The 11,479-nt window shown below is 41.6% G+C and overlaps 1 protein-coding gene and 1 pseudogene across 5 annotated transcripts in view; one reads left to right on the top strand and one right to left on the bottom strand.

Moving 5' to 3' along the window:
- The window catches only part of DENND1A (DENN domain containing 1A), a 624,449-nt gene that overhangs the window by 597,075 nt on the left and 15,895 nt on the right, over positions 1 to 11,479 (bottom strand). The window lies entirely within an intron of this gene.
- Positions 7,855 to 8,346, top strand: LOC101661061 (annotated as a pseudogene).

The following is an 11,479-nucleotide window of genomic DNA, read 5'->3' as shown; positions in this document are numbered from 1 at the left end:
TGAAGATAAACAAGCAGCCATCTAGCTCAGAAGCTATAAAGCCCAAATGGAAGAAGCACACCAGCCTGTGTGATCATGAGGTGTCAATGGGATCAGGTATCAGGCATCTAAGACCCAGAACAAAACCATACCCAAAGTGAATGGGGAGGGGGGACATGGAGTGGAGACCCAATGCTCATCTATATACAGTTGGACATCCCCTCACAGAGGGGTCACAGGGAAGAGATAAGTAAGTCAAGGTGCAGTATAGCACCAATGAAACATACAACTTTCCTCTAGCTCTTTGGTGCTTCCTTCACCTCACTATCATGACCTCAATTCTACCTTACAAATTGGATTAGATCAGAGCATGCACACTGCTATGGGTGGGAGTCGACAACACAGGGAATGCTGGATAGATAAACCCCTCAGGGCCAACAAGGAGAGAAGAGATACCAAGAGGATTATGGGAGGGGAAGGGGAGAAAGGGAGAATCGATCACAAGGATTAACATATAAACCCCTCCCAGGGCAACAATGGAAAAGTGGTGAGGGGCAATGGAGGATGATGTAAAATATGAAAAAAATAATCTATAACTTATCAAGAGCTCGTGGGGGAGGTGGGAGAGGGAGGGGGAAGAAAGGGGGAGTTGATATCAGGGGCTCAAATGGGAAAATGCTTTGAAAATAATGATGGCAGCCTATGTGCAAATGTGCTTGACACACTGGATGAATGTATGGATTGTGATAGAGATGTAAGAGCCCCCAATAGAAGTTTTTGTTTTTTGGTTTTAAAGAATGTAACTTTTAGAAACATGGTTTTATAAACCATTAGGAAATACAACTTTTAAAAAACTGGCATAATTAAATGAAATAGAAAACAACATGACCACTATAAAACAGGAACAGAAAACCATGACAGAAAAGAAGGGAATAAAAAGACAACAAATCTCAGGCTTACAAAAAAGGAATGGAAGGAAAATAGGTGCTTCCAAGGACAGTAAATGCCTGGCATCAATTGGTCCTACTTGCCTAGAGCAACAGAAGAAGACCACCCATGAACTGGAGGAGAAAATGGTTTGCAGGTCTGATTGCCTCCTTTGCCATACAACCAGAAAAAAACTGGATGGTGCCTGGCTACTTAACATTTTGACCAAGGATCCAATAGTTGGATCTTTATTAAAAGGGGGTAAAAATGCGGTAGACTTCAAATTCTTATTGGAAACCAGGGTCACTGGACACAGAGACGGGAGGAACCCCTATATATAGTGCCTGAAAACAACTTTTAAGCGTAGAACCAAGACTATCGCATGAAAATATCTTTAAATACAATAATAATTTAACCCCTTATATATAGAAGGCTCAGCTTGGACATTAATTCTTTTAAAAAAAATTGTGTATATGAGATCAAGTGGACAAAACCCACTGCCATCAAGTCAATCCCAACTCATAGTGGCCCTACTTAGGGTTTCCAAGACTGTGCATATTTATAGGCCCAGACATCCTAATCTTTCATTCATGTGGCAGCTGGTGTGCTTGAATTTCTGACCTTGCAGCCAGCAGTCCAATGATTCACCTGCAGGATCACCAAGGCTCCTTAAATAGACAGTTTAAGGGCAGAATTAACAGTGGTGAAACAACATGGACAGAGACTGGGACAATGGTGACACAGTGTGAAGTATGTAACCATTGTTAATGAACTGTACATGTACAAATGCTGGATGGGTATGTCCTTTACACACACACAAAGCATGGTATTAGACCTATCACTTATGTGGTATCCTTGCTGAAATATTTAAACATGAACTTAAGCACAAGTAATCAATGAGAAAAATCCTAAATATGATATACTCTACAAAACAACTTATCTGGAATCTCTAAAACGCCAATGTTGGAAGGCTTGTATAGAATACAAACACATACGTGTACACTGTATATATACTCATATATATAATAAAAAATACAGGGGCACAATTATGGATGGTTCCAAGATATAGACAAACACTTCATGGGATTGGTTTACTAGGTTTGAAGGCTTAGGACAATAGTCTTGTAGGACAACTCAGTCAATTCACAAAACATAAAGTTTATGTTACAGATCCAACTTTGGTGAGTTGTGCCTAGCATCTTTAAAGCTTGTGAGCAGCCATTTACCATACACCTATTGGTCTCTACTCCCCTGGAACAAAAGAGAAAGGAAAGCAAAGACACAAAGAAGAAAAGAGTCCACAGGCCTAATGAACCACTGAAGAGACCAGAAGAACTAGATGGTGCCCAGCTACTAGTACCAACCCTTCTGACCAGGGACACAATAGATGGTCCTGAGTAGAATGGGAAAAAATGTAAAACAAAATCCAAATTCTTAAAAACAGTCATACTTCGTGGGCCAGAGGCGTGCAGAGGAACCCGAGACTATCGCCCTGAAATACTCTTTAAACACGTACTAAAACCACTCCCAGAGGTCACCCTTCAGCTAAACAACTGGCTGGCTCATGAAATAAACTTATCACCTATGAGTTTTGTGCTTCTTTTAAAAGTCAATTATGTGAGACCTAAGAGTCAACATTTTCCCCTAATGCAAAGATAAGAAGGCAAGAGGGGCATGTCAAGGGAGTGAGATTTTTTTTTTAAGGCCAACATTAGAGATACAAAAGGGCAAACTATTTTACATTACATGAAAAGAAACTAGAGACAGCATAGCTAAGTGCATTATGTGATCCCTAAATGGACCCATGATCAAAACAAACAGCTGCAAAGAACATTATTGGAATAACTGGGGAAATGTAAATATGAATTATATACTACATAACATTACTGAATAAATGTTTAATTTCTTGATGGTAATAAAGTATTGTGGTAGCATAGAATGTTCTCTAGGTGTTATGAGGGGGCTTAAAAAGCTCATGAAAAAAAATTTCAGTATCTTTTAATTCCATTCTCCCCCAAACTCTTTGAAGCCCCTCTTATAAACGGAAATGAGAGAAAGCATGATATTGACTTTGTTGAAATGCATAGAAGCTCTCCTTGTTCCTTCAAAAGTCTATAAACATAGAGAAGTTAATAAAATTTTAAAAATCATACCACTTATATAATAGTTTAATAAAATGCATTCCTCTTTCTCATCTTTAAGAGGCCAGCATAACCTTGAGGCAAAATTTTACAAGAAAGAAGAGTTGCCGCCAATATCTCTTATGAATATAGATACAAACATGAAATCAACAAAATATTAGTCAACAGAATCCAGAATTATAAGAGGAGGAATATGCCACAACCATGTGATTTTATCCCAAACAAATACAAGCTTGTTTAATACTTGAACAAAATCAACATGACTTACCTCATTAAAAGGGAAAAAAATCATAGCCTCTTAACAGATATGTAAAGAGTATTCAATAAAAGTCAACATTCAGAAGACTTCGGGAAGATGACGACTGAGTAACACATTCCAGAGGGACTCGGCCCAGGAGAGTAACTAAGAGGGAAATTCAACACTGCTGGATCACAGGAGAAGCATCATAAAGATAAGTACACACAGATCAACACGGTTTTGAGGGACTAGGGGCTTTTGGCATGGCTAGACCGGCTTGGCTAGGCCAGCTTGGCTTGGCCAGCTAGGGTTTGACCTTAGCACCATCGCTGTCTCGGCCAGAGCCGGGACCATTTGGAGCCGGTGCAGGAGCTTTTCCTCAACACTGCCACAGTTTGCCGCCACCTCTGGGCAGGAAATAAACCCTTGCAGCCCCACAGGCAGGGATCGGGGCTCAGCTTTATTGTTACTTCTGTTTCTCTCTTCTCTCTATACGCGCCCCAGTCTCAGCAGGCTTAATTTTTTTTCCCCTCTTTATCTCTTCCCTGTTCCCTCACAAGCCACTGTGGACCTTCAGACCACGCCTCCTTACCATACGGCATTTACAACTTACCCCCTGCCTCCCACCCAGTTAGGTGAGCTCCACCCTGAGCAGCATAGCTCAGGCAAGGGAAACCAGCCCAAGCTCCACCAGGGGATATTCCACCCAACTCCTTCCCCGGGAGTTCCTGCCTGTGTGGCTGGGGTAGCTCCTATTTTTAATCTGTGGGCCCACGTGACTGAGAGAACTTCCTCCCAGCTACCTTAGTGATTCACTCAACCTATAAAAGCTCATGCAACACTCGCCAACATGCCAAGCTGATGCAGGAACTTCTGTCCAACCTCCGCAGTGACCTATCAACCAGAGGAATTTGCGGTGTTCTACACCAAAGCAGGCAACCCCCGAGCCATCTGGATCATGCCCCTGAGAGTGAAGCCACAGGAGGATAACATGGTAGGTTAATTCCATACTGAAGATAGCTGTAGAAAGCTAAAAGAAGCATTCCTACGAGTCTCCCAGAGAAAGCCAGTGATCTCCGACTCCATGGAAAATGGCACCTGGCTCCTCTAAAACAACTCTACGCAAACAGCAATCAGACCCAAAGAACTCAACAAAAAAAAAAAACAGGAGAAACAAAAGGCATTGGCAGAAGATGTCCTGAACGTAATGATATGCATAGAAGAAACAGACACTGAGGAGCCACAAAAAGAAATCTTCAGAATGCTGCGTGGAGTCATACAGGTTATGAGGGAAACAATACAGAAAAAGGATGAAATGATAGAGGAGATAAAGTCCATACACCAAAAGGAAATACAAGAGCTCGGGAAGGAGATAACAAAAACCAGGAGCAGACCCACAGACCTCGAGAATTGACTGGAGGAAGCAGAGAACCGCATCAGTGATTTGGAGGACAGCCAAGCAGACTTTAACAAACGTGAACAAAAATATAATAAGATCATCAGAGAAGCTGAAGAAAACCTAAGAGCTATGTCTGATGCTATGAATAGGCACAATATCAGAATAACTGTACTATGGAAGAAGACACAACCAAGAAGTCATCTGAAAGAATTCTTGGAGGAAAACTTCCCCGGCTTAATGAATGAAAATAAGGCAACCATTCAGGAGGCTAAAGGAATACCAGCTACACTGAATTCTAAAAAGAAGTCACCAAGGCACATAATAGTTAAACTATCCAACTTTGAGGAAAAGGAGAAAATCATGAGAGCAGCTAGGTAAAAACAAACAATCACATATAAGGTTCCCAAATAAGAATATGCTCAGACCTATCAGCAGAAACTATAAAGAAGAGGAGAGAGTGGAGTGACATATTCCAAAAGTTGAAGGAAAACAATGCAAACCCAAGAATACTCTACCCAGCCAAATTATCGATCAAGATAGATGGAGAAGTAAGAGTCTTCCCAGACAAGGAAAATCTCAAAGGATTCTTTAGAATAAACCCAGCCCTACAAAAGATCCTTGCCGACCCAGTATGGGAAGAACAACACTCACCAAGCATAAGTAAGAGACCGCCACATAGAACAGCCTCACCCAGAGGGCAACAAAGAGAAAAACAGACCCCAAGATAGCATTGGCTTAAGGATGGAAAGAAGTCAAGAATGATACACACAGTGAGATGAACAACACACTAATAAGGAGGGTAAGAAAACACCCAACACAAAAGGTGTAAGATGAGATCAGAGAGTCCACAGATGGAGATAATAAGTCTAAATATCAATGGACTGAACACAGGCAATAAAAGATTGAGGCTAGCAGACTGGCTTAGAAACCACAACCCATCAATCTGCTGTAAACAGGAGACACATCTCAAGGCTACAGACAAAAATAGGCTGAAAAGGGGGCTGGAGAAAGGCATACGAAGCAAACAGCAATTCACAAAAAGCAGGGGTTGCAATCCTAATCTTGGATAAAATTAATGTCAAAGTGAAAAGCATAAAAAGAGATAAGGAAGGACACTATATAATGCTCAAGGGAAAGGTAGAAAAAGAACCACTAAGCATTGTAAACATATACTTCCCGAATGAGACCCACTGAATATGTCAACCAAACCCTCCAAAAGATGAAAAAAAAATCACATCCTCAACAATTGTACTGGATGACTTCAATACATCGCTCTCTGAAAAAGATAGATCACAGGGAAAGAAATTCAACAAGGAGGATAGAGACTACAAGTAGACAATTTGACCAGATATTTACAGATCTTTTCATCCAAATACCCAAAAAACCACATTCTTTTCAAGCCCACATGGCACATATTCGAAGATAGACGACATGCTGGAGCATAAGGCAAATCTACATAAATTTAAGCACATTGATATCATAGAAATCTCTCTGACCACTGTGCCATAAGGCTGGAAAGAAAAAAAAAGACGAAAAAAAACAATTGGAGGATGAATAACTCTATTGCAAAAAGAGTGCGTACTGGCACAGATCAGAGATGAAATTAGGAAATTTCTAAAAACCAACAAGAATGAGAACACAAAGTACAAAAATTTATGGGACACAGCAAAGGCAGCTATCAGAGGAAGTTTCATAGCAATACATGCACGCCTGAAAAAGGAAGAGACTCATGATTGATATGCTGACACAAAATTTACAACTAGAGCAGAGTCAGCAGGACAATCCTACTAATAGCAAAAGAAAAGAAATAATAAAAATCAGGGCTGAGATTCAAGCGACGGAAAGTAAGAAAACTATAGGGAAAATTAATGCCGCTAAAAGTTGGTTCTTTGAGAGGATAAACAGAATCGACAAACCAATGGCAAACCTAACCAAAGAAAGGAGGGAACAAATTTCAAAGGTAAGAATGAGGGATGAAAGAGGGGACATTACAACAGACCCTAATGAGATCAAAAGGATAATTACACAGTACTATGAAGGATTGTACTCCAATGAATTCAACAACTTGGAAGACATGGACAAATTCTTGGAAAAATAATACCTCGCTAGACTATCCCCAAAGGACATCAAGAATCTCAACAGACCCATAGCAATAGAAGAAACAGACAAGGTTTTCAAGGCATTAACAACAACAAAAATCCCTGGACCAAATGGCTTCACAGGAGAATTCTACCAAGCATTTAGGGCAGAACTAACACCAATCCTACACAAACTCTTCCAGAACATAGAAAAAGACGGCAAACTCCCGAACTCCTTCTATGAAGCCAGTGTAACGCTGATACCAAAATCAGGCAAAGATCCCACAAGAATTGAGAACTACAAACCAAGATCTCTAATGAACATCGAAGCAAAAATCCTTAACAAAATACTGGCCAATAGAATACAAAAGTATATAAAACAAATAATTCCCCATGACCAAGTGGGATTCATACCAGGGATGCAGGGATGGCTCAACATACTGAAGACCATTAGAATCATTCACCACATTAACATGAAACACTCTAAGAACCACTTGATAATATCGATAGATGCAGAAAAAACATTCAACAACATCCAACACCAAGTCCTGTTTAAGACACTTGAGAAGATAGGAATGGAAGGAAATTCCTGAAGACAATATAAGCTATATATGAAAACCAACAGCTAATGTGGTAGTCAATGGAGAAAAGACTAACACAATCTCACTGAAAAAGGGGACCAGACAAGGATGCCCATTGTCCTCACTCTTATTTAACATCGCACTGGAGGTTTTAGCTAACCGCATAAGGCAAAGAAAAGACATCAAAGGTATTCGTCTAGAGAAGGAACAGGTGAAACTATCCTTATTTGCAGATGATATGATTTTATTTATGGAAAATCCCAAAAGCTCCACAGGGGAGTCCTGGAAGCAATAGAGGAATTTGGCAGAGGTGCAGGATACAAGATCAACAAACAGAAGTCCATTGGACTGCTACACACATCAGCTAAGACCACAGAAGAGGAGATCAAAAAGGTGGTACCCTTCACAATAGCCAAGCACAAACTGAAATATCAAGGGATATACCTGACTAAAAGAACAAAAGATCTGCTCTTCCACCAGAGGCCTACACGCCACTGCTGCTGCCGCCACCATGTCTCTAGTAATCTCGGAGAGGTTCCAGCACATCTTGCGAGTACTCAACACTAACATCAATGGGTAGCGGAAAATAGCCTTTGCCATCACTGTCATTAAGGGTGTGGGGCGAAGATATGCTCATGTGATGTTGAGGAACGCAGATATCGACCTCACCAAGAGAGCAGGAGAGCTCACCGAAGATGAGCGCGTGATCACCATCACGCAAAATTCACGGCAGTACAAGATTCCGGCTAGTTCTTGAATAGACAGAAAGATGTGAAAGATGGCAAACACAGCCAGGTCTTGGCTAACGGTCTGAACAACAAGCTCCGTGAAGATCTGGAAATGCTGAAAAAGATCCGCGCCCACAGAGGACTGCGCCACTTCTGGAGCCTTTGAATTCGAAGCCAGCACACCAAGACCACTGGCAGCCGTGGCCAAACTGTTGGTGTGTGCAAGAAGAAATAAAGACTATCAACCTTGTCTATTAATAAATAGTTTATACACACACACACACACACACAAAGAACAAAGATCTAGGTCTCGGGGAGGAGATGAACCAGTCAGGGTGCGATGTAGCGATGATGAGAAATACAACTTTCCTCTAGTTCCTAAAGGTTTCCTGCCCGCTCCCACTACCATGACTCGAATTCTATCTTGCAAGACTGACTACACCAGAGGATGTACACTGGTACAGATAGGAACTGAAAATACAGGGAATCCAGGACGGATGAGCCATATAGGACCAGTGGTATGAGTGGCAAAACAGGGAGGGTAAAGGGAGAATGGGTAGGAAAGAGGGAACCGATTACAGGGAACTGTGTGTGACCTCCTCCCTGGGGGACAGACAACCGAAAAGTGGATGAAGGGAGACGTCGGACAGGGCAAGATATGACAAAATACCCATTTATAAACTATCAAGGGTTCATGCGGGAGGGGGGAGCGGGGAGGGAGGGGAAAAATTAGGACCCAATGTCGGGGGTTTAAGTGGAGAGAAAATGTTTTGAGAAACGATGTACAAATGCGCTTTACACAATTGATGTGTGTATGGATTGGGATAACAGTTGTATGAGCCCCTAATAAAATGTTAAAAAAGAAAAAAAAAAGTTAATAAAATAAATAAATAAAGAACAAAGATCTATCTATACAAGGGAAACTACAGCACACTATTACAAGAAACCAAGTGTGACTTCAACAAATGGAAGAATATCCCATGCTCTGGATTGGAAGAGTCAATATAGTAAAGATGTCAGTCCTGCCCAAGGCACCATATAAGTTTAATGCAATCCTGATACAATTAGCCCCATCTTTCTTCAAAGAAATGGAAAAACTGATTATCAACTTCATATGGAGAGGGAAGAAGCCCAGAATTAGCAGAGAACTCCTCAAGAAGGACACAGTGGGAGGGCTTGCTCTACCTGACTTTAGCAATCATACAGCCACAGTTGTCAAAACCACATGGCATTGGTACAATGAAAGACACTGAGACCAAAGGAAAAGAACTGAAAACCCAGAAATAAAATCATCAGCATACAGACAACTGATCTTTGATAAGAGCCCAAAAAAGATCCAATGGGAAGCAGATGGCCCCTTCAACAAGTGGTACTGGAAAAAATGGATTATCTACCTGCAGAAAAATGAAACAAGACCCTTATCTCACTCCATGCACAAGCATAAACTCAAGGTGGATTACAGACCTCAAGGTAAAACCCCAAACTATTAGGGCCATCAATGAGGGAATTGGGACCAACTTGAGAACGTTGGCACAGGGAATACATAGGCTATCAGAACTAGGTGAGGACACAAACACTGAGGAGGCACAAATTTCAAGTGGGATATACTGAAGATAAAACACCTGTGTATATCAAAGGAATTCACCAAGAGAAGAATAAGAGTGTACTGACTGGGAAAACATCTTTAGTAATGACACATCAGATAAAGGCCTTATTACTAAAATCTGCAATACTCTGCTAGCTTCCAAAAAGAAAAAACTAATTGCCCACTGAGGAGGTGGGCAAAGGACCTGGAAAGAATTTTCACAGGGACAGAAATCTGAATAGCCAATAAACATATGAGAAAATGTTCCCAATCTTTAGGCATTAGAGAAATGCAAATTAAAACAACAATGAGATACCACGTAACACCCTCAAAGATAGCCCAAAATTTTTTTTAAAAAGCAACAAGTGTTGGAGGGGCATTGGGGAGACAGAAACTCTCATCCACTGGTGGTGGACCTGTAGGTATGTACAACCACTATGGAAATTGATCTGGAGATTTCCAAAACAGATGGTAATTGAGCTACCATACGACCCAGCAATCCCCCTACTGGGCATATACCCAGAAGAGGCAAGAAACAAACCATGGTCAGACATCTGTGCTCCAGTATTCATCATGGGACACTTCACAATTGCAAGGAGGTAGAAACAACCCAAATTCCCATCAACAGATGAATGGATTAAAAAACTGTGGTACATACATACAATGGAGTACTATGCATCACTAAAAAGCAGTGATGAACGCATGAAGTACTTAGCTGCATGGGAAGAATTGGAGGAAATCATGCTAAGTGAAGTAAACCAAGCACAAAAGGACAAGTACAACATGAGTCCACCAAGGTAAGCTTAAAAAAAAAGTGCAAAAGGGGCACAGGGAAAAAGCTACTGTATACAAACATTCCTTGTGTGAGGATCATGGAGTATGGCAGGGGCCAGACCAAATCCAGGGATACATATGGTAGTCAACTAAAAAGAAGGGGGGAAAGGTAAAAAAAAAAACAAAAAAGAAATGGGTAGCAGGGGAACAGGGCACTAACTCACCCAAGGGGAGGGTATTCTCTTCAGGGAAAGAGGGACCAGACTTCAACCAGTGCTCCAAGATGTGAATGCAACATGCAGGCATGGAGTAGGGAACCAGTGTAGAGGTCTGAGGAGCCGGCCCCAATCCTAACTACGTGGACACTTGCCCCTCACCCAGAAGAATTTATTTCAGAGGACAGCACTGAAACTACAGCTCAGGGAGAGGGACATGTCTGATCAGAGCACACGGGAATAAATGAAGGGCGAGGAAGAGAGAGTAGAGCACATCCTGGCCCAGCAAGCCTTGACAACGATATTCCTGCTCAGAGTAGACCATATGGCCGGCCCCACAATGAGACACGATGTCCCTCACTGACCCATAGAGCTATGGGGATGACATTGGAGACACAGTGTGGGAATTGCACCCGATCTGATCCCACGACACTGAGTCAAAACACTAAGGGTGTGCAACAGAACAGCAAGCAGAACATAGCAACGAAGTCCCCAGGGAATACCAAAAATTGACTTTAGGGCCAGGGCTTGGCGCCCCATGAGACTCAACCAGAAAACACTCCTAAAGGCCAACAAACAGTCCTTGAACTAACTACAGGCTTTTCTTTTGTTGTTGTTTTGTCATTGGCTTTTTGTTGTTTTTTCTTTTGTTCCTTGGTTTTACTCTGTCTTGTTTTTGTGCATGTTATTATTGCCGCAGTTCTGTCTAAATAAAATAGGCTGGATAAACAATCTGGAGGAGAAAACAAAGGGACCAACAGTTCCGGGGGACATGGGAAAAGGGGAGGTGGGAGGAAAGGAAGTGATGTTAACAAACCCAGGGACAAGGGAACA

Source organism: Echinops telfairi, unplaced genomic scaffold, assembly GCF_000313985.2.
Source record: "Echinops telfairi isolate 266 unplaced genomic scaffold, ASM31398v2 ScPeMD7_32;HRSCAF=126, whole genome shotgun sequence".
NCBI lineage: Eukaryota > Metazoa > Chordata > Mammalia > Afrosoricida > Tenrecidae > Echinops > Echinops telfairi.
Note: the sequence above shows the minus strand (reverse complement) of the source record. Positions and strands in the feature narration are given on the sequence as shown.